This window comes from Bombina bombina, chromosome 1 (genome assembly GCF_027579735.1).
Source record: "Bombina bombina isolate aBomBom1 chromosome 1, aBomBom1.pri, whole genome shotgun sequence".
Taxonomy (NCBI): domain Eukaryota; kingdom Metazoa; phylum Chordata; class Amphibia; order Anura; family Bombinatoridae; genus Bombina; species Bombina bombina.
In genome coordinates, this window is record NC_069499.1 from 162,814,890 (window position 1) to 162,838,785 (window position 23,896).

General features: G+C 39.6%; 1 protein-coding gene across 1 annotated transcript in view; it reads left to right on the forward strand.

Annotated features, from left to right (window-relative positions):
- Window positions 1-8,367: 8,367 nt before the first annotated feature.
- Window positions 8,368-23,896, forward strand: part of KATNBL1 (katanin regulatory subunit B1 like 1) — a 50,982-nt gene continuing 35,453 nt past the window's right edge. Inside the window, exon 1 of the mRNA XM_053689532.1 lies at window positions 8,368-8,567. The gene's annotated coding sequence lies outside the window, so the exon portion shown is untranslated. The remainder of the gene's footprint in view (window positions 8,568-23,896) is intronic.

A 23,896-nucleotide genomic window follows, 5' to 3' on the forward strand; every position in this document is an offset into this window, starting at 1 on the left:
CGATAATTGCAGACAGCATACGCTGTCTGCATTTATCATTGCACAAGCAGTTCTTGTGAACTGCTTGTGCAATGCCGCCCCCTGCAGATTTGCGGCCAATCTGCCCCTAGCAGGGGGTGTCAATCAATCGGATTGATGTCCTCAGCGTCAGAGCAGGCGGACCAGTTATGGAGCAGAAGTCTTTAGACCACTGCTTCATAACTGCTGTTTCCAGCGAGCCTAAAGGCTCGCGTGGAAACAAGGGCATCAAGCTCCATTCGGAGCTTGATAATTCGGCCCCTAAGTGTTATTACATTGTCTTTATATTATGTACTTGTTAATTATGCAGTTCTACTATATTTAGTTGTCCTTTAAGGGACCAGGAAGATTTAAAAAAAAGGTTGTATCTATATATACAGAAATGTAAGCATAACTTGTGGTTCATATGATTCAAGAGCAGATAATTCAGATACTGAGAGTGTATTCAAAACGTCAGAAGATGGTGATGGTGGCAAACAAAACACAAAGCAGAGGAACAGGTTCAGAGCTAAATCAGCGAGCATGAATAAAAACTCGCAATCAGAGGAGACAGAATCAATTCTAGGAGAGTATTATAGTGATCCAGATAAAGCAAACAGCAATAGCCATAGCTAATCTGTCATCTTTCCCTTTAAAATTAGCACATGTTGGTCTTTCATTTTGCCCCTTTACCCCTTTGGACAAGTTTGAGTTCATAAAGGACCTCAACTTGTTTGCACAAAAATTGGTTCTAAAACAAATATGGGCGGGTGGGCAAAAAGAATCATTGAGTTACAGAAATATGAGGAGGCAATAGCAAATTAGTCTCTTTGCTGAATAAACAAGAGGGAAGATATGAAGATGCAGAATTAACATCAGATACATGCAAAAAAAACAACTTTAAAACCTGCATCTAAATATATGCCCCCTCTCTCCCTTTACCCAAATCTTTGTTAAATGTGTTGAGATGGAGGTTTCTAAGACTGATGCCAAAGGCATTGTAAAAAATTATTTGACAAAGGCAGAGAGGCAAGCTTTATATGAGCTGATACATACAAATGTTTTTATTATTAAATAATCTGATAATGGTGAAAACTTGGTAATAATGGATGAAAAACAGTATCTTAATTAGGTCCACAGGAAACTTAATGTTAAAGAAAAATAGATGCCATTTGATTGTTGCGACTTTGAAGTATCTTGTAATGAGCTAGGATTCATCCTCATTCAAGAATTTAAAGTGATTGCAAACCTTGACTAATGAAATGCCATATATGTAATCTTTGCAGTTAAAAGATTATGGCCTCTAGTTATCAAGCCGTCAACCGCAAATACGCTGGAATTCCGCAGCGTATTTGTGGCGAGGCTGATTCGCCTTAGTTATCAACCCCTACTGCCCGGCAAAAGTAGAATCTAGTGACGTAAGCTTTGATCCGCCAGACACAGATCGATGCTTACATCACTACAGATGTTCCGAACGCAAGTTCGGCACAATCTGACTACTTTTGGTAGTTATCAAACTACTAGCAGGTACGCTCACCAGTATTCCGGGCCAGCGTACCTGGATTTCAATCCGCCACCCTGGAGGCGGCGGATCCCATAGGAATCAATGGGAGTCTGACCATAGCGGAAGCTCATGTTCGCTGCTGCCCGATATCCCATTGATTCCTATGGGAAACGTCTGCACCTAACACCCTAACATGTACCCCGAGTCTAAACACTCCTAATCTGCCCCCCCCTACACCGCCGCAACTAAATAAATTTATTACCCCCTAAACCGCCGCTCCCGGACCCCGCCACCACCTACATTATACATATTAACCCCTAATCTGTCGCCACCTACATAAGCTAATTAACCCCTATCCTGCGGATCCCAGACCCCGCCGCAACTAAATAAATTGTTTAACCCCTAAACCGCCGCTCCCGGACCCCACCACCACCTATATTAAACTTATTAACCCCTATCCTGCCCCCCTATATTAAAATTATTAACCCCTAAACCTAAGTCTAACACTAACCCTAACCCCCCCTAACTTAAATATTATTTTAATAAATCCAAATAAAAATTACTATTATTAACTAAATTATTCCTATTTAAAACTAAATACTTACCTATAAAATAAAACCTAATATAGCTACAATATAACTAATAATTATATTGTAGCTATTTTAGGATTTATTTTTATTTTACAGGCAACTTTGTATTTATTTGAACTAGGTACAATAGCTATTAAATAGTTAATAACTATTTAATAGCTACCTAGTTAAAATACTTACAAAATTACCTGTAAAATAAATCCTAACCTAAGTTACAATTAAACCTAACACTACACTATCATTAAATTAATTAAATAAATTACCTACAATTAAATAAAATAAACTAAACTACAGTACAAAAAAAACAAACACTAAATTACAGAAAATAAAAAAGAAGTACAAGAAGTTTAAACTAATTACACCTAATCTAAGCCCCCTAATAAAATAATAAAGCCCCCCAAAATAAAAAAGGGCATTTTTTATTTTGGGGGGCTTTATTATTTTATTAGGGGGCTTAGATTAGGTGTAATTAGTTTAAACTTCTTGTAATATTTTGTTGTTTTCTGTAATTTAGTGTTTGTTTTTGTACTATAGTTTAGTTTATTTAATTGTATTTAATTTTAGGTCATTGTAGGTAATTTATTTAATGATAGTGTAGTGTTAGGTTTAATTGTAACTTAGGTTAGGATTTATTTTACAGGTAATTTTGTAATTATTTTAACTAGGTAGCTATTAAATAGTTAATAACTATTTAATAACTATTGTACCTAGTTCAAATAAATACAAAGTTGCCTGTAAAATAAATATAAATCCTAAAATAGCTACAATATAATTATTAGGTATATTGTAGCTATCTTAGGGTTTATTTTACAGGTAAGTATTTAGTTTTAAATAGGAATAATTTAGTTAATAATAGTAAGTTTTATTTAGATTTATTAAAATAATATTAAAGTTAGGGGGGTGTTAGTGTTAGTCTTAGGTTTAGGGGTTAATAAGTTTAATATAGGTTGCGGTGGGGTCCGGGAGCGGCGGTTTAGAGGTTAATGAGTTTAATGTAGATTGCGGCGGTGTAGTGGGGGGCAGGATAGGGGTTAATAACTTTAATATAGGTGGCGGTGGGCTCTGGGTGCGGCGGTTTAAGGGTTAAACAATTCTTTATTTGCGGTGGGGTCAGGGATCCGCAGGATAGGGGTTAATAACTGGAATATAGGTGGCTGCGGTGTAGTGGGGGGCAGGATAGGGGTTAATAGGTATGATGTCGGTGGCGGCGGGTCTGGGAGCGGCGGTTTAGGGGTTAATACATTTATTATGGTTGTGGCGGTGTCCAGGAGCGGCGGTTTAGGGGGTAATAAGTTTATTTAGTTGTGGGGGACTCCGGGAGCGGCGGTTTAGGGGGTAAAACAGTGTAGTTTAGTGTGGGTGCTTAGTGACAGGCTATCAAAAAAGCTGCGAAGAAGCCGATGAGCAGCGAGATCGATGATTGTTAGTTAACAATCTGCTGCTCATCGCTCCGTACTTGGTGCGCGGCTTCTTGACAGCTTTTTTGATAACTTTGGCGAACGTATTCAGGTCCGCGGCGGTGATGGTAGGCGAGCTTAGGCGAGCGTATTGGGCCGGTGAATGCAGCTAAGTAGACGGCTTCATACATAGAGGCCTTGATGTGTACCTTTTCTGCTTTTTTTAAAGGGTTAAATTAGTGCATATAGTAATGCTTCTATTGCAATGTTAAGCCGGCCCACTTGGATGAACTCTTTTTTTAATGTCAATTCTAGTGAACAACCAATCAGCGTGTGTGTCATTTCACAATCTTGAAGTCCAGCCCCTTTAAACCCCTTAGAAAGCCTATGTAGAGAGTGGATTTGACTGCTGTATACATCACAGTCCATCCAAAAGAGGAAACAAAGGGGGGAGGAGGAACAGACAATACCAATTATCAATATAAATCTTTTATTATAAAATATATATACACTTTTTTAAAAAAAATCATAATGTAGTTTACTAATAAACTAATATATATTTCATTGCAGCATTCTTATAGTCTGAAATTGACCATCACTTTAAGGATGGGCTCATTAATAAGAAATAATTTAATTTCATGTTGGCTCAATTTTTAATACTCCCTACCTTTTATTGTATACCTAAATTACACAAAGACCCTCTTCGTCTTCCGGGAATGCTGATCATTTCCGGTATAAGAGGACCTACTGAGGGAGCAAGTAGGTATATTGATTATTTATTGCACCCTCACTTACAATCATTACCCTCCTATGTGCAGGATACCAATAATGCACTAAGAAGACTGTATTCAGTGATGTAAGTCAGGACACCCTCTTAGTAGCAATGGATGTAGAATTGTTGTATTATTCTATCCCACATGGAGTGGGTGTTAATGCTGCCAGTTATTTTCTGGAACTAACAGGTCCTACATATAGGGAACACACTGAATTTGTTCTACTCTTTCTTAATTTTTATGGTAAATATTATGAACAGATGAGAGAACTACCATAGGGGCAATGTGGGCATCTACCTATGCCTGCCTTCATCTCGGCTTTTGGGTAAAGCAAGAAGTTTATAGATACATGTGCACGTTTCCCTCTGGATGCGGTATGTGGATAATATCTTTATGTTGTGGGATGGAACTGTAGACCAACTAGAGATGTTTATTTGTAATTTTTTTGACCAATCAAGTTAGCTCCATGGAAGCTACTTTTCTAGATTTGAAAATAGCTAAGGTCACAATTGTCTTCTACAAACAGAAGTATATAGAAAGCTAAAGGGACACTGAACCCAAATTTTTTTCTTTCATGATTCAGATAGAGCATGCAAATTTAAGCAACTTTCTAATTTACTCCTATTATAAATTTTTCTTCGTTCTCTTGCTTTCTTTATTTGAAAAAGAAGGCATCTAAGCTATTTTTTGTTCAGGACCATGGAAAGCACTTGTTTATTGGTGGGTGAATTTATCCACCAATCAGCAAGAACAACACAGTGTGTTCACCAAAAATGGGCCGGCATCTAAATTTACATTCTTGCATTTCAAATAAAGATACCAAGTGAACGAAGAAAATTTGATAATAGGAGTAAATTAGAAAGTTGCGTAAAATTGCATGCTCTATCTGAATCACGAAATAAATAATTTGGGTTCAGTATCCCTTTAACTACCACTTTATGCAAAAAGTCTTAAGAGGCATCCCTGTAGGGCAGTTTCTCAGTTTATAGAGGAACTGCTCAACGGAGGAGGCATTTGAGCAAAAAGCCATAGATATGGCCCAGACATTTATAATGAGATGTTATTCTAAGCAATTAGTATGCAGGGCATGGGCTCAAGATAGACATACCCCTTGGAATGATCTTCGGTTTTGTGGCCAAGCAAGGTCACAGACAAATGATGAGGTGAGGTTGATAGCAAGGTTTAATTGTCATTGGAACAAATTTCAAACCATTTTAACCAAACATTGGTATATTTTGCAGAATGACTAAAGTTTAGATAATTGTATTCCTGAAAGATCACTTATGACCCCCAGGAGTGCATTAACCTTAAAAGATAGATTGGTTCACAGTGAATTCACAAAACAGTATATACCCAAGAATTGGTTTGTTGTCAGACAGAAAAGAGTAGGATGTAGTCCTTGTGGTTACTGTGTGTATTGCCAATATATAGGCAGACCTGGAACATTTCAGGGCAATGCTTTTTGTTGTTTTATTTCAACTTAAACAATGGATCACATGCACTACAACAAAAGCAGTTTACCCGTTATAATGCCCAATATTTTATACCGGTAAAACGAAAAGAGGACTGAAAGACCGAGTTAGGGAGCACCATAATGACTTTAAACAGAAATCCAAAGCATTTTCAAAAATACCACAATTCAGACCCCAAGCTGTTAAATGTGATATGAATTGAACATGTACAAGATAGAAGGCGATGTGGGGAAAATTACAGAATATTATTACAATGAGAACATTTTTGGATATATCAGTTGAATTACATTAAAACCATTAGGGTTAAAAGCTGGAGTTAGCTAGTTTCTAATAACAATATTAGATAATTATGTGGTTGTAACATAAGGTTGCAATCTTGTATATAATTGTAACCCTATCCTTACCAATGTAGCAAGATTAGAATGTAACTCCTAAAAGAGATCTTTATGCTTCTCTGTTGATGTATATCAATTTAAAGCAAAGACTGTAGGCATAGCTTGAGGAAGAAAATTTAGCAAGATCTGCAATTGGGTGAAATGCAAGTACAAAAGTGATCCCATCCTAACAGAGGCACAGCTGACGAAGCTCCGTTAACAGCTCTATGTGGGAGAAGCGAAATGCGTTCTATCTGTTAGTGAAGTCATATGGTTACTTCTGCCCCTTGATGAAGTGCAGCTGATAGATTGTAAGTTCCCACGGAAATAGGGCCCTCAATTCCTCCTGTATGTGTTTATAAATTTTGTCCTGTGTCTTAGAAGTTTTATATTATTGTTTTATTTAAATGAACTGTATCCATGGACAGCACTGCGGAATATGATGGTGCTTCATAAATAAAGTATAATAATAATAAAATAGATAAGTCTGCATGCAAGTAACACAAGCATTGAGAGAGAAAGGGTGTGGCCGAGCTAAGGGCTCTGTTCATTGGAAGGATTGAGCGTTGAGCTGAAGAGCTACTTACAGATCCTGAGGTGTAAGATGAAAATTGTGGCTAAAAAGCCTAATCTAATGTATGCCACATGAGATTTACGTAAGCATTCAGCATGTTTGACTTTACAAGCTGCCACTTTCCCGGTGCGTGTTCTTACACATTAAGTCCCCTGTTTTCTCTACAGAACAGATCCAAATACTAAGTCACTGGAGAGTGTAGAAGAACACTAAGGGGTCGATTTATCAAGCTGCGGCAGACAGAAGCGCACATATGCTCCCCTGTCCGCAGCAGCACGCATCTAGCGGGGTGAATTCTTATGACGGAATTCAGCATTGTACACGAGCGCTATTTTGTGTTTGCATGCAATCCCACCCCCTGCCTGTGCACAGCCAATCACGCCTGGGCAGGAGTTTTCAATCACCACGGTCGGACAAGACCTAAGAGGTGGTGAAAGGTTAGGGAAGCAGCGGTCTGATGACCGCTGCTTGTTAAATACGGACTGCAGGTTCTCTTTGAGAACCTGCAGTCGTAGGGGGGGTGAAGCCTTTGATAAATCGACCCCTAAGTGCCCAGTGCGGTTTGGCTAGAACTCTCATACCGGTTACACAGAACTTGCTGTTTTTTCACTTTGCCATAAGTTTAATGTTTTCATTTCTATAATATGTATATGTATGGTTAATCCAGCAGTGTCATAGTGATTTTTTTTTGTGGGCAGCCTTGCCCCATTTTGAATTCTTATAAGATTGGAGTTTCTTTTCTATTTTAAGTTTTTACACGTAAAGTATTCATAGCTACCTTCGGCTTTAGAGCTGTAGGTCATACGCGGTGCCTGGTTAGAGTGCAATCAATAAGGGTTTTTCCTTGAGAGCACGTTCAATTGAAGTCTATGGGGAGAAGATAAGAAGGCACGATATCGGAAGGACTAAGGGCTCGATTTATCAAAGCCCACACGGCTGCAAGTTCTCACAAGAACCTGCTCGTCGTATTTAACAAGCAGCAGTAATCAGACCGCTGCTTTCCTAACCTCTTCGCCACCTCTAAGTTGGCGAAATTCAATCTCTGCGGTCTAGTCCGACCGAGGAGATTGACAGCTCCTGCCCGCGCATGATTGGTTGTGCGCAGGCAGGAGGCGGGATTGTAGGCGAGCGCAAAATACTACTCGTGTGCAATAGTAATTTCCTCCAGGGAAATTCGCCCCGCCAGAGGCGAACAGGGGCTAGTATATGCGCCCCTGTCCGCCTCAGCTTTGATAAATCGAGCCCTAAAGTTAGCAAGCATCGGGTTTTGCTTGGGTGCAAATTACATATATCTTATAATATGAACGCTAACCTGCCCACATTAAACGTTCACACATGTAATCTGGCCCTATAAAACTAGAATAGTTGATAAAACAGCAATGACATAAAATAAAGTATAATTCCATGTTAACTCAAGGAGTTAAATAACTGAGCAGTTAATGAACCTATGCCTCATACATTATGATACAGTTTATTACTCACTGCACAGCATTCCATCTATGTACAGAACACAGAGCAGCAGCAGCAGCACCACTGCACTCAAATCACTAAGTCGTTACATCACTTAGTAAAAACATGGCGTATATCTTGTTGCTATAAAACTTACGCACGCCACTTTACGTAAAGATTCCAACAGTGCTACACGGCACGTACTAAGCAATCTCTCCGCCCACTTTCTGTTTCCTTCATCCTGTTAGATCGCTGCTTGCTTGCTATGTGATTGACAGCGGTTTGTGTTTTCCCAGCATGCCCTGCGGGTCGGTTTGAATGGCGCAGGCTTATGTCAGGAAGAAGTGATCAGAGTTCGAATCACAAAGTGAATGCACCGTATCCTGCACGTTATACTTTTCAGCAAAACACCAACCCTGCGGCGGGGCCATGACCCGGTAAGTAGCAGGTTAGGTTGTCTTGTTATGAGTGGTGTAGTGCAGACTGCTTAGCTTGTTAGGGAGGCTGCGCGCAACCGAGGAAGGGACCAGTGCTAGGCCAATGTCTTATGGTTGCTTGTTATATTTGTTTAATATCACTATTTTCTGTTACTGTGTCCTCCTTTGTTGAAAAGAAGCTCTCTGCAGAGTTTGCTTTTGTAGGCAGTTATGTTCCGCATACTAGCTATACTGTGATGTGTATGTAATATTCTCTGCGCCCACACAGAGGGAAAGTAATTATTAGCTGTAGCAAGATGTTGATATTACTAGTCTGAAAGCAGTAAACTTAATGTCAAGCATAGAAACTGCGTCCTTTACTCTTGTCTGCTGCAATCTAATGTTATTCAGGCTCTAGACAATATATAACATGCATATCTTATATAGGGGACGTCAGATTACGAAAAATATTTCTGATTATGTATTTTAATTTATACCTAGTTAGGTCTCATAGTGGTGCTCTGAAAAAAAATATTGTCCTGGATCTTAAAATATTGACTTGTTCTGTCTTATACTTTTGTCCACCCCTGTATGTGACATGTGTCTCCAGAAGCAGAGCAGACTGCTGTCTCAGTAATGCCTATGACTCAGGGTCTTTAAACTACAATATATTGCTTACCTATATGTTCTCAAACACTGCATTTGTCTCCTGTTCAATTGTCACAGTAAAATAATGGTCAGTTACTGAGCAAAAAAAAATATTTAGCTAAAATAAGGTATGTGTACTACCTGCCTTTCACTATTTGCATATCAAAGTTACAGATTATCTAGAATATATACTTTTGCAGCAAATTAGTATGTGCTATTATTCACCATTAAAAGAAGCAGACTAGTAACATTTGTCTTAAGTTTGCAAACTGTTATATTATTGCTCTTTAAAATCTAGCAAGCTAATATATGTGAGGTATTGTGCCTATTTTGTATGTGAAATAATAGTTATCCAATTATTACGCATTACTTATGGTAAAATCTCATTAGTATAATTTAAAGCTTCCTATGCGTGTCTGGGTCTCTAACACCAATGCATAATGTTAGCAGACACTACCACTTGTTCAGACTATAGCAATGGCATATATGTAGCTAAACTTTGCTTATTTGGTATACATTTGTTTCAATTATTAATATTTTAAAATGTATTCATTGGCACTCCCAGTTGAGCACCACTTCAATATGTCCCCTTGTTAGACACCCATGGATAAATGTTAGTACACAAATGAGTAATGAATATTTGGGACCTAAAATTAAATCTTTGTGTTTATAGAATATTACAATAACAAAACAAGTGTGTGTAATATAATCTATATCTGTGTTCTCTACAGTAATTTGTTCCAGGTGGGACATTGTAATGTTACATTTTCTGTTATTAAAGCACAAATGAATTACATAAATTGATCTAATAATTGGTGCAACAAGCATTGGAGAAACTAAAGAATTATTAGTTTAATTTTAGTTTAATGTTGCTTAAATTTTAGATTGGTGGTCAGTGGGCTGGTGTGCCCATAAAATAGGTCCTGGTCATATTTCATATGATGTAAACAAAGGATATCTTCTCAATGCAAACCTAAATATATTTAAGCATGCATTTATACTGGCTCTGTTTTGTTTTTTCCTTTTCATTTACAGTAAGTCTGGTTAGCAGTCACCTTCACCTAAATCACTCTTGTGAAAGCCACTGGTTAACGTTTCTAGGGCTTCTTGTTTTACTAGTAATACATGCTAATTTAATATAATATGCCCAATATAAGTGACATTATAGTCTAAAATGTAATGCGTTTAAATTTTAATTGGAATCATTGCAATACAAATGTAACTATTGGCAAAAATGCTTAAAGTTAATGCTACCATTGTTTTAGTGATGGCTTCTTTTTTTTTATTATTGTGCACATGACTTAGTGTGTCAGTGTTTGTGCCTCTTGCACTATGGAATAAGCGTGCTGTCAAAAATGTAAGCATGTGTGATTCTTTCTCATTGTATATAAATTGTGACATACAAATAAAATTCAAAAATTTAAAAAAAAATGTTTTAATACAAATCTTTAATTACAAATGCAATTCTTTTTTTTTTTCTGGAAGTAAAATTTTGTTTTTTGGAATTTTTGTTTTTTGGAAATACAATACAATGTTTTCTTTTGGAAGTACACTTCTAGCATGTGTCAAAACACTGTCAAAAATAAATTCTAGTTCCCATTTTGCTAAATGACTTGTGATGTCACTGCATTCTTTTCAGTAGTTTGCCTGGGAACTATCAAAATCAATATTCCTTAGTACATTATTATTATAAAACAAGGCAGAATAAGCACTTTGGGCATGTGAAAGCATGTTGTATGGTAAAACATAATCTGAAAGAAAGACCACATGCTAACAGTGAGTTTTTGCTGCTACCCTGAAAACTGTGATTAAAACATCAAAACCAATATTCCTCTGTATAGTGTTGTATGATGCAAATGAGAATAATCACTTTAGGCATGGTAAGCCATGTATGTTACATGATAAATGTTAAAAAGGGAACCTGAGATGTTGATGTGCTGGGATTGTCAGCCATTTCTCCACATTTAATTGAAAGCAAACAAGCAACTAGTAGTTCCCAGGAAAACTACTGAACTGAATGCTGTGACATCACAAGTTCTTAAACCTATATTTCCAAAAAAGAAATGTATTTGTATGTCACAATTTATGTACAATGATAAAGAATCACACACGCTTGCCTTTTTGATAGCAATCTTATTTAATACTTGCACCCACATTCACCCTGCAATTTGTGTGTATTGAAAAAGTATTAGTACAGGACCACTCAATGCAGTGGAATTGCATAATTAACAAGTGCATAATAAAAAGACAATAATTAAAACCTACTTTGAATTTTAAATAAACAGTAGATTATTATTTTTTTCTGACAATTTTATTCTCCCATTTTCCGGCCCCTGTATTATGTGTCAGACATCAGCCAATCACAGACTAGTATACGTATACCCTGTGAGCTTGTGCACATACTCAGTAGGATTTTGTTCCCCAGAAAGTGTGAATATAAGACACTGTAAAATTTGATAATGGAAGTAAAGTGTCTTAAAACTGCATGTTCTGTCTGAATCATAGTTTATTTTGACTTGTGTCCCTTTAATTAAACCTGAAATGCACAGATGTTATATTCTTTAAATATGCAATAGTAATAATGTTGCAATACAGCTAATGCTGAAAATGTATTTTGCTATTTTATTTTTATTTGTACAGCTTTTTTTTTTCTTTTTTTTTTTTTTAAAAGTAATACAGTTTCAGACATTTAAAGGGACACTAAACCCAAATTTCTTTCGTGATTCAGAGCATGCAATTTTAAGCAACTTTCTAATTTACTCCTATTATCAATTTTTCTTCATTCTCTTGGTATCTTTATTTGAAAAGCAAGAATGTAAGTTTAGATGCCGGTGTTCTAAAAGAAGTTGTCTACCATAGGAATGTATGTACCATGTCACTTCCGGTGACATGTAATCAGCTGTTGTAGGTTTGTGGCGCTCACTGCGCATGCGCAAGAGGCCCAATCTCCTCCAAACAGCTGTTTAAGCCGACTTATTTGATAACGGGTCGCAGGATTTTATGTGCCGTCCATGCGCACACGGCCCTACTCTTCACTCATCAGAGAAGACCCTATTGGTTGTACAGCCACTGACTTCACGGACCAATCAGATAATGCAGTAACACTTTTTTCCTATGTATTATCTTATAGGTCCATTTGATTTGCCCACGTCAATTCACCAAATTGTTCCATCGCACACCGCCGACTTGCCGTGCCCAGGGGGGGTCGTGCTTATGGGGTTTACAGGGGGTGCTGATGGGGCTTACGTAAGTTACACAGGGGGTGCTTATGGGGGTTACAGTGGGTGGTTATGGACCTACATAAGCCCCATCTGCACCCACTATAACCCCCATAAACTTTCCAATTTTACCAGTAAAAAAAAAAAATGTGCACAGTCTTTTATATTTACACTTTGTCACCAGCTCCTACTGAGCACGTGCAAGAATTCAGACTATACGTATATGCATTTGTGATTGGCTGATTACTATCACATGGTACAGGGGGAGTGGAAATATACATAAATTTGAAATTTGTTAGAAAAAAATCTAATAGTCATTTGAAATTCAGAGTAAATGCTTTTGTATTGTCTTATCTTGCATTTGTTGATTATGCAAATCTACTGTGTTTACTGGTCGCTTTAAAGGAATAGTCTAGTCAAAATTAAACTTTCATGGTTCAGATAGAGCATGATTTTACTCTTATCAATTTTTATTAGTTCTCTTGGTATCTTTATCTGAATGTAAACTTAGGAGCCGGGTTCATTGGTTCAACACCTGGTTAGTGCTTGCTGATTGGTGGCTACATTTTTACATCAATCAGAAAATGCTACCCAGGTGCTGAACCAAAAATGGTCCGGCTCCTATGCTTACATTCTTGCCTTTTCAAATAAAGATAACAAGAGAATGAAGAAAAATTGATAATAGGAATACATTAGACAATTGCTTAAAATTGCCTGCTCTATCTCTGAATCATGAAAGTTTAATTTTGACTAGACTATTCCTTTAAGGTTATTCTTTAGCATGCCATGTACTGAAAAAAATGATGTGAAACATTCAGCAGGGATGAAATATAGATTTAAAGGGACATTAAACACTTTGAGATGGTAATATAAAATGATAAATCCATATATTAGTTTAATTATTTTTGTCCCCTTTTCTTGTAATTCCATTCTGAAATTGTGTGCTTTTCACTTCCTTATAGAAATGGAAGAGCAGAACACAGTTATATTCCACACAGCCATTGGCTGCACACTCTAGTGACCTGTTTATAACTGTCCCTAATTGGCCACAGCATAGAAGGTAACCTAAGTTACAACATGGCAGCACCCTTTGTTTTATAGACACTAAAACTTTACACGTATTTTGTCAATATTTAACCCCTTGAGTGCTAATGACGGCTCTGAGCCGTCACAGAGTTTCCCACTCTGGTGCTAATGACGGCTCAGAGCCGTTGCTAGCACTCTCCCAACTTGAGGGAGATCTGGGGGCTCCCACCCGCTCCTACCCCGGCGATCGGTGCTGCATAATGAAAGGCATCGCCGGGGCTTCCGTCTTGCGTGGTGACGTCACACGCAATAAACGTGATGAAGTCACCGCGCAACTTTATTTAACATTAACAATGTTAAATATAGGAGAAGGGGGCATGCTGCTTAGAAGCCTGTATCTCAGGCATCTAAGCAGCTACAGACCCCCAAGACCCACCGTTGGAAAGGTAATCGCCTAACCTTTCCAACGGTGTAAGTCTTGGGGATCTGAAATAAATTTTAAAAAAAAAAAGTAAAAAAAAAATATTTTTAAAAATATTAAATAAAAAACACTTTAAGAAAACCTTAGCACTCAAAGGGTTAAACAAATTAAACTTTTAAAAAATACATCTTATTCTCAGACTAACCTTTTCTTTGAATGCATCATTCTATCTAGCATTTATTTAGTGATTAATGTTCCTTTAATATAATGCTAATATAGACAGCTGAATAACAACACCTAAGAAAATAATTCTTATAATCTAGCTCAATTAACTGATCCCGGGAGATATGGTTATCGCTATTTTACTTCTGTCTAACTTTGTTCTATAATAATTTCCCTAACTCACAAATCTGGATGCTTCTAACGTTTATGCAATTTGACTTATACAGACAATTTGGAGCAGTTCTTTTTTTATTAGCTATAACTGACTAGCAATAAATTAAATTCACTATGCACAAGGGTGGTCCTAATCGTAATTAGGCGGCACACACCTAGAATGTTTTTTTTTGTTTAAAAAAAAAAAAGAAAAATATGCAACAGTACAAGCACTATATACTGCATGTTCAGCACAACGAGTTTGCAAAAATCTCAGAGCCAGACAACAATCGATGCACTGCTGCTTTGCAGCACTACTGCGTATTTGATTGTCTTCAAACAGCACTTTGCTCTGGATGCACTGTTAAGGAAAACTTATACAATGCAGCCAGAGAACAGCTCTAGTTAAAAAGAACAGCCTAATGTGGAGCAGCACTGAAAAGTTAGGTGCTAGCAGTTCCTGTTCTTTCTGCAGACATGCTGCATTTTCTGCGATGACATCTCAGATCACTCTATGTTCTGCCTTGGGGTCTGTCTCTGTCCGCTGTGTGGAGCACCTTGCTGATTGTGTGTTTCTTAGTATTAAACACACAGGCAGGAGGTGGCAGCAGCAGCTTTCAGAAGTGCAGGGGAATGCAGGGCCCAATGCGCCCTGTAGAGGTACAGGTTTTAGAATTTGCAGCTGTGACTGGGCACATCTGACGCTGCATTCTACTGTACTGTTGAATGCTCCTGTCTGTTTGACTTGTTTTTATGATGAGCCTTGTGCTGGCAACCAGGGCACAGAGTGTGCACCAAATGCAGCCCTAGACGATATAGGGAGGGGGGCTGTGTTTGCTGTTCGGCTCTGTGGCATCTTTGGATTATAGTTCCCAGGTGCAGAAAGGCCATGTTATAAAGTTGCTGTATGACGGGGAAAGAGCTCACAAATGCAGCAGCTAGGGCAATTTGAAAAGGTACACTGGCGCTCTGAGGTTTATCAAGCCCAGTACATAGCTTTAAAATAAAAACTAAACGCAATATGTATCTCCTTCTAGTAATCACGAGTAGTTAGGTGACTGGAAACCATTTTTAACAAATACAAATGTATAAAATAGTATCTAGAGAGACAGATAAGCTATGTGTAGTTTTGGGTACTTAAAGGGATATGAAACCCAAAAATTTTCTTTCATGATTCACAGCATGTCGTTTTTAAACAACTTTCTAATTTATTTATTTTTTTGGTAAAAGGTATGAAGTATACAGGTGATTATCTCCTCTTTCTTGTGAGGGGGTATTGGGTGTATGTGTGTTGTATGATGTCTTCAGGGAAGAGGGGCATCTTTGCGGCCATTATCCCCCATATGTAAACACAGAAGGTAGGTGATTTGGCATAAAAATGGCAATCGCCTACTAAGGTCAGAGTTGTAAGACCCCATACTGGAAAGAGGAAGTTCCCCTCTTTTTTTTTTTTTTTTTTTTTTTTTTTTTTTTTCTTTCCATTTTTAAACTGTGGCCTCATACACCTTTTGTGTTTTATGGGGGGGGCTCTAAAATTGCCCCTCCTCCTCAAACACAGTAAGGCTGTCTACTTGGGACAGGAGATCACCTGACAATTAGAGATGTTGTGATCCCTCATTTGAAAGGGAGAGAAATTCCCTTGTTTAATTGAGGGGTCTCGTACCAATCTAGTTTAAATAGATGGGGAGAAAGGTGTCTCTTTAGTAGCCCCTCCCACACCACTAGAAATCACTTTCTAGTGGGGCTTTTGTCTCTCACTGCCAGCTTCAGCAGTTAGCCCTGCCCCTACAGCAGGCAGCAACCCAATCCTCATTACAGATCTGAAAAAAGATATAGTGTCATTTTGTAAAGCTACATTTAAAGGACATAAAAGTAAAAAAAAAAGTGTTCTGTGTTTGAACATTTTATTATTGCACTTGGTTGCATATAAGTGTGTCTAACCTTTGCAATAGGGTTTTACCCAGCCAGTTCAAAGAGCAGCAATGCACAACTGGGAGCTATCTGAGCACATCTGGTGAGCTAATAAGAGCCATACGCGTGCAGCCACCTATTAGCAGCTAGCTCCCAGCTATGTATTGCTTCTCCTGAGCCTAACTAGGTCTACTTTTCAACAAAGGATGCTGAGAGAACAAAGTAAATTTGATAATGGAAGTAAATTAAGACTCTTAAAATGTGCATGCTCTTCCTGAGCCATTAAAGTTAATTTAACATTTATTTCCTTTAATGACAATAGAATTATGCCTCCAAGTCTTGGAACCTATTGCATAATTGTGATATTAAAGGGATATGAAGCACAAAAAGAAAAAAAATTGATTCAGACAGAGCATAAAATTTTAAAAAAGTTTCTAATTTTACTTTTATTATTAAATTTGCTTTGTTCCCATGGTATTCTTTGTTGAAGAAATACCTATCTGGAGCACTGCATGACCAGAAATAGTGCTGCCATCTAGTGGTCTTGCAAAGCTTCTGCCATCTAGTGCTCCAAACGTGCACACTTCTGAGTTTACGTCCCTTCCACAAAAAATACCATGAGAACAAAGAAAATTTGACAATAGAAGTGAAATAAATGAGTTATTTAAAATTGGATGTTTTATCTGAATCATGGGGGAAAATAGGTTTCATGACTTTTTAATGGGATATGAAACCCCCAATTTTTCTTTCATGATTTAGATAGAGCATCTAATTTACTTCTATTTTTTATTTGTTCTTTTGGTATCTTTTGTTGAAAATCATTGCTGTATGCTTAGGAGCCTGCCCATGTCTGGAGCACTATATGGCAGCAGTTTTGCAAGAATGTTATCTATTTGCTAGAGCAGTCGATGGCAGCACTATTTCCTACCATACGTGTTTCACTACCTAGGTATCTCTACAACAAAAAAATACCATGGGAGCAAAGCAGATTTGATAATAGAAGTAAATCTACTATGTTCTGTCTGAGTCACAAAAGAACATTTTAGGCTTTCATATCACTTTGAATTTGACTTGTCTGACGGCTGTCCCTGTTGCTTTTAAAACCTCCTCCTGTATCTTAGTTTTGTTTAATTCATTTTAGAGCTGCGTATTGCTGATGCCTGGTGTCTCTCAACCAGCATGACATTTTAGGATAAAGAGTTCAGAGTTTGGCAGTTTAGACAATGAGCACCAGATTATTTTTATTACTACACAAACTAGCAAAGCAGGTCACATCAACAACCATGGGGTTTTTATTTTATTGACTAGAAAATAGACAAGTACACTTTGTTTACTGAAAGTTATTTTATTGTTGTGGGAGGCACATTGTGCTGAAAGCTATCTGCTAATGGTTAGGGGACCATTAGCAGACTCACTGCCAACTTGTCTTTTAGCACCACTGTTTTGTTCAAATGAGAAACTTTACTCACAAAAAGTAGAACATCCAGCCTTGTTTGGGCTTGACAAGTCCTGGGAGCCAGGAATAAGGGCCAGGTTGTATGCAAGCAAAAATACTGTATTTTCTTCTTAATATAAGGAGAGTCCACAGCATCATTCCTTACTGTTGGGGGAAAAACTGAACCTGGCCACCAGGAGGAGGCAAAGGCTTTATATACCTCTCCCCCATCCCCCAGTCATTCTTTGCCTTCCATCACCGGAGGATGGCAGAGAAGTGTCAGAAGATTTCAGAGTAGTTCCTTAGGAAGGGTATCTGCCCTTCGATATGGGACTGGAGTTTTAAGTAGTCTTGTCAGCCTCTCAGTGAGAGCATTGACAAAAGTTAGTCTTGAGATGCAGGGAGAGTCTTTCTTTGAACCCATCCAGACTGCCTGCTAATAGCTCCTAAGCAATCAGTGTTGACAAGTTTCACTGTCTGCTTTTTTCTTACACAAGTCCATGTCGGGAGCGATGCTACAAGACTGTCACACTTGAGAGGCTGTGTTTCTGTTTCATAGCATGGATTCTGGTAAGATCGTTTACATTTTTACATATGTTGAAAACGCTAGAAGACAGGATCACAGTGTGGCTCTTTTTATCTTATATTATCATGGGTTAATATCTCCTGAGGGGGATTATTGAACAGTGGGGATTAATCAAATATAATGCTTTTGATTTTATGCTACTTTATGTGTGAGATTTCATGGGCTCATAGGACTTATGTGGCTGGAACGCACAGGTTTTTACTTTCACTTTGAACGCTGCGCAGCTTGTAGCTTGGTGCGCCTTTTCTCATAGCAGGGGATGTCCTGCCTTACGCACCATGTGACTGGGAGTGGTCTCACTTTCATTTCTTCTTTCCTGACCGAGCTGCCTGTCAGAGAAGACGTTTTCTCTGTATTGTCTGCGTCTAGGAGGTGGTGAGTGCCCCAGCCATTGGGAGTATAAAGATGCCGTGTTTTTTTTTTTTTATGTTTGCTTTTTGAGAAAAAAAAAATTTCTGTGTCCTACTGTCATTAGCTTAAGCTATGGAGGATTCTGAGATACTAGAGGATACTCCCTCTGTTCAGAATAGTAATACCTGTTTATATTGTGAGGAGGCCTTGGTATGCCAGCCCTCTTAACTATGTTCCACATGCCTTGACAACGTAATTAAGTCTAAGAAGGTTAACCCCATTAGTACCACTGAGCCATCCACCTCTGAGGACTCGCTGTCCCGTGAGGTGCATACCCAACAGTCATCTCCTACACACGCAGCTTCCCGTAGCACGCCTGATCCTCCATCTGGAGGGAGCCTTTAACCATCAGATTTTACAGCGCAGTTAAAAACGGTGGTGTCTGAGGCCCTTTGTGCTTTACCTCACCCCGCTAAACACAAGCGAAAGGTTAAACTTAGCTCTTCTGCCCAGGGGTCATCATGTAATTTATTTGATTTATCTGTTCTGACTCAGTTATCCAAGGATGAGTCACACTCTTAGGCTTCAGAGGGTGAACTTTCTGGGACGAAGTCTGCTGCCTCTAAGCCTCCTGCTGCGGAGGAACCAGCCTTTAGATTTAAGACTGAACACTTCAGTTTTCTTCTAAAAGAGGTCCTGTCTACATTAGAGGTTCCAGAGGCCAAGCTGCCTAATGAACCTTTGATTCCTAAATTAGTTTACGAGGACAGGGTAGTGCTATTAACTTTTCCTGTACCTGTAAAAATGGCGAACATTATTAAAGGGCCCGTAAACCCACAAAATAATGTTATATAATTCTGCACATAGTACAGAATTATATAACATCAGCTTAGCGCAAACTTTGTACCTTAATGGATTAAAGTGAAAAAATGCTACGAAATTTACTTTCACAGTACGCCGCTCCTGGCTCTACTGAGCGGGTCTGTTTGTTTTCCATAAGCTATCGGGCACGCTGTCTATTCACAGCCGGCCCGATCGCTCCATTAAACTCAATGTAACTCGCTCCTGCTACCAGACCAGAGCTGGATCGAGTTACGTTGAGTTTAATGGCGCGATCGGGCTGGCTGTGAATAGACAGCATGCCCGATGCGCTTAGAGGAAACAGACCCACTCAGTAGAGCCAGGAGCGGCGTACTGTGAAAGTAAATTTCGTAGAATTTTTTCACTTTAATCTTTTAAGGTACAAAGTTTGCGCTAAGCAGAATTGTAGAACATTTTGTGGGTTTACTGGCACTTTAAAAACAAATGGGACAGAATTGGATCTTCCTTTTCTCCTTTGTCTTCCTTTAAGATGTTATTCCCGGTCCCGAACTCTCAATTGGAGTTGTGGGGTTCCATCCCTAAGGTGGATGGCGCTATCTCCACGCTTGCCAAACGTGCTACTATCCCGCTTAATGATAGTTCGTCGTTCAGAGAGCTGATGGATAAGATGATGGAAACTCTTCTAAGAAAGATGTTCCAACATACAGGATTCTTGTTTCAACCGGCAACGGCTGTTGCCTCGGTTGCTGAAGCGGCTACCTACTGGTGCGACTCCTTATCGTAATTGATCAAGGTGGAGGGTCCCCTCAACGTTATCCAGGAAAGAATTAAAGCCTTGAGAATTGTTTATTCTTTTATCTGTGATGCAAACATGCAGATTATTCCCCTAAATGCTAAGGTCTTTGGTTTTTCAGTTCAGACCCATCAGGCGCTCTGGCTGAAGTCCTGGTCTGCGGATATGACTTCTAAGTCCAGATTTCTTTCCCTCCCTTTTAAGGGAAATATTTTATTTGGTCCAGGCCTGGACTCCATTATCTCCATGGTTACAGGGGGCAAGGGTGCCTTCCTACCGCAAGATAAAAAGGACAAGTCTAAGGGACAAAGTTCTAATTTTCGTTCTGATGAATCCCAACAACAGCAGTCCCCCAATAACCCTGAGCAAGCCAAGAGTACTTGGAAGCCGACTCAATCCTGAAATAAATCCAAGCAGAGCAAGAAGCTTGCAGAGACTAAATCAGCATGAAGGGGCGGCCCCCGATCCGAAGCTAGATCATGTAGGGGGCAGACTGTCGCTTTTTTCAGACTCTTGGTTCAGGGACCTGCAGGATCCATGGGTCTTGGAGGTCATAGCTCAGGGATACAAGATAGGTTTCAAGTCTCATCCACCCAAGGGCAGATTTCTCCTCTCAAGCTTGTTTTCCAGACCAGAAAAGAGGGAAGCCTTTCTGGGGTGTGTGCGGGATCTGTTCTCCTTAGGGGTCATTGTCCCGGTATTTATTGCAGAGAGAGGTTTGGGATACTATTCAAACCTTTTTGTGGTCCCAAAAAAAGGACACTTTCCACCCGATTCTGGACCTAAAGTGCTTAAACAAGTTTCTAAATGTCCCCTCATTCAAGATGGAGACGATAAGGTCCAGCCTTCCCTTAGTTCAGGAAGGACAATTCATGACCACCATCGATCTCAAGGATGCTTACCTTCACGTTCCAATCCACAAGGATCACTTCCAATTCCTAAGTTTTGTGTTCCTGGACCAGCACTTCCAGTTCATTGCACTGCCGTTTGGTCTAGCTATTGCTCCAAGAATTTTTACGATGGTTCTAGGGGCTCTTCTACCCGTTGCCAAAAACCCGGGGTATAGCAGTAGCTCCCTACTTGGACGATATTCTGGTACAAGCACCATCTGTTCGTCTGGTGGAGGACCATTCGGTATCTTTTCTCCTTCGATTCCATGGATGGAAGATAAATCTAGAAAAGTGTTCTTTTATTCCACGCACCAGGGTAGAATTCCTGGGTACTATAATAGACTCCCATATCCATGAGGATATTTCTAACAGACCAGAGACATTGCAAGCTAGCTTTGGCATGTCTTGCCCTCCGGACCTCTTTAAGGCCATCTGTGGCTCAGTGTATGGAGGTGATTGGTCTCATGGTGTCTAGCATGGACATCATTCTCTTTGCCAGGTTCCGTCTCAGACCGTTGCAACTGTGCATGCTGAGGCAGTGGAACAGCGATTATTCGGATCTGTTTCAACAGATTTCTCTGGACAACCGGTCGAGAGAATCGTTCTCTTGGTGGCTCTGTCCAGATCATCTGTCTCGCGGGACATCCTTAAGACCATTCTGGGAGATTGTGACTACAGATGCGAGTCTATCAGGATGAGGGGAGCTGTTTGGGGTGCCAAGAAGAGCCAGGGCCTGTGGTCTCAGGAGGAACCCTCCCTCCCGATCAACGTTCTGGAACTTCGGGCAATCTTCAATGCTCTGAAGGCTTGGCCCCTTTTGGGTTCATCCTATTTTATCAGATTCTAATCAGACAATTTTAACCTCGGTGGCTTACATCAACCATCAGGGGGTAACGAGAAGCTCCCTAGCAATGAGGGAAGTATCTCGGATCCTGGAATGGGCGGAGGCCCACAGCTGTTTGCTGTCAGCGATCCACATTCCGGGTGTGGACAACTGGGAAGCGGATTTTCTCAGCAGACAATCCTTTCATCCGGGGGAATGGTCTCTCCATCCCGAAGTGTTTGCAGAGATATGCAACAGGTGGGGACGCCGGAGATAGATCTCATGGCGTCTCCTCTCAATACCAAACTACCCATATATGGGTCGAGGTCCAGGGATCCTCAGGCGGAGCTAATAGATGCATTAGCGGTGCCTTGGAGGTTCAGTCTAATTTTACCTTTTCCCGCTGTTACCACTCCTTCCTCGTTTAGTGGCCCGCATCAGTGATACTGATTGCTCCGTCGTGGCCGCGAAGGATGTGGTTCACTGATCTGTTGGGGATGTCATCTTCTCCTCCATGGAAGTTACCTTGTTGCAGGGATTTGCTGGAGCAAGGTCCTTTTGTTCATCAAAATCTAGATTCTCTGAGGCTGACTGCGTGGAGATTGAACACTTAGTCCTAGCCAAGAGAGGTTTTACTGAGTTATTGTTACTCCTTATTCAAGCTCGTAAGACAAGTTACTTGTCGCATCTATCAAAAGGTGTGGAGAACCTACTTATTCTGGTGTAAAGAGCGTGGATTTTCCTGGTATAAAGTAAAGGTTGCCAGGTTATTTTTCTACTGGCTATTGCTTCTGTGTTCAGAGTAACTGAGATTGCCGCCTTGCATTTATGAGCCTCCTTGTCTGGTGTTCCATTCTGATAAGGCTGTCCTACGTACTAAGTTAGGTTTTCTTCCTAAGGTCATGTCAGACTGCAATATCAAGCAAGAGATTGTGGTTCCTTCCTTGTGTCCCAATCCTCCTCCTTCAAAGGAACGTTTTGCTTCATAATTTGGACGTGGTTCGTGCCTTGAAGTTCTATCTTCAGGCTACTAAGTACTTTAGAAAAACTTCTTCCTTGTTTGTTGTCTTTTCCGGGAAGTGTAAGGGTCAGAAGGTCTCTTTGACTTCCTTATCTTTTGGTTAAGGATTGTTATCTGCTTTTCTTATGAGACAGCGGGACATGAACCTCCTCATTCTACTAAAGCAGTGGCTTCCTCTTGGGCCTTTAAGAACGAGGCCTCTATGGATCAGATTTGTAAGGCAGCTATCTGGTCCTCACATACTTTTTCTAAATTTTACAAGTTTGATGGTTTTCCTTTGGCTGAAGCGGCTTTCGGGAGAGAGGTTTTGCAGGCTGTAGTGCCCTCCGATTAGGGTCCGCCTCTATTTTTGTCCCTCCCATTATCATTCAGTGTCCTCTAGAGCTTGGGTATAAGTTTCCCAACAGTGAGCAATGATGTCGTGGACTCTCCTTATATTAAAAATGAAAACCTAAATTATGCTTACCAGATAATTTCATTTCCTTCTGTATTAGTCTACACTCCCTGTCCGTGGTCTCCAATGGGCGACCCTTAAATTATATTTTTCTTCTGGCACCATTTATACCAGGGTATTTCTCCTACTGTTCCTTGCTCCCTCGGCAGAACGACTGGGGGATGGGGGAAGTGGGAGAGGTATTTAACCCTTTGGCTGGGGTGTCTTTGCCTCCTCCTGGTGTCCAGGTTCAGTTTTTTCCCCAACAGTAAGGAATGATGTCGTGGACTCTCCTTATACAGAAGGAAATTAAATTATCTGGTAAGCATAATTTGTTTTCATGATTGAATGAAATGTTGTAGTTTATCAAGTGGTAAAGCATCAGTACCATTGGAGCATTAAACTCAATATGTAACCCACCCCTATATCTCCGTATTGTTGTGCTTGTTTGCTTCATTAAAGGGACAGTCAACACTAAAATGGTTATTGTTTAAAAAGATAGTTAATGCCTTTACTACCCATTCCCCAGCTTTGCACAACCCACATTGTAATATTAATATACTTATCATGCTTTTTTATTAGCTTTTCACAACAGGA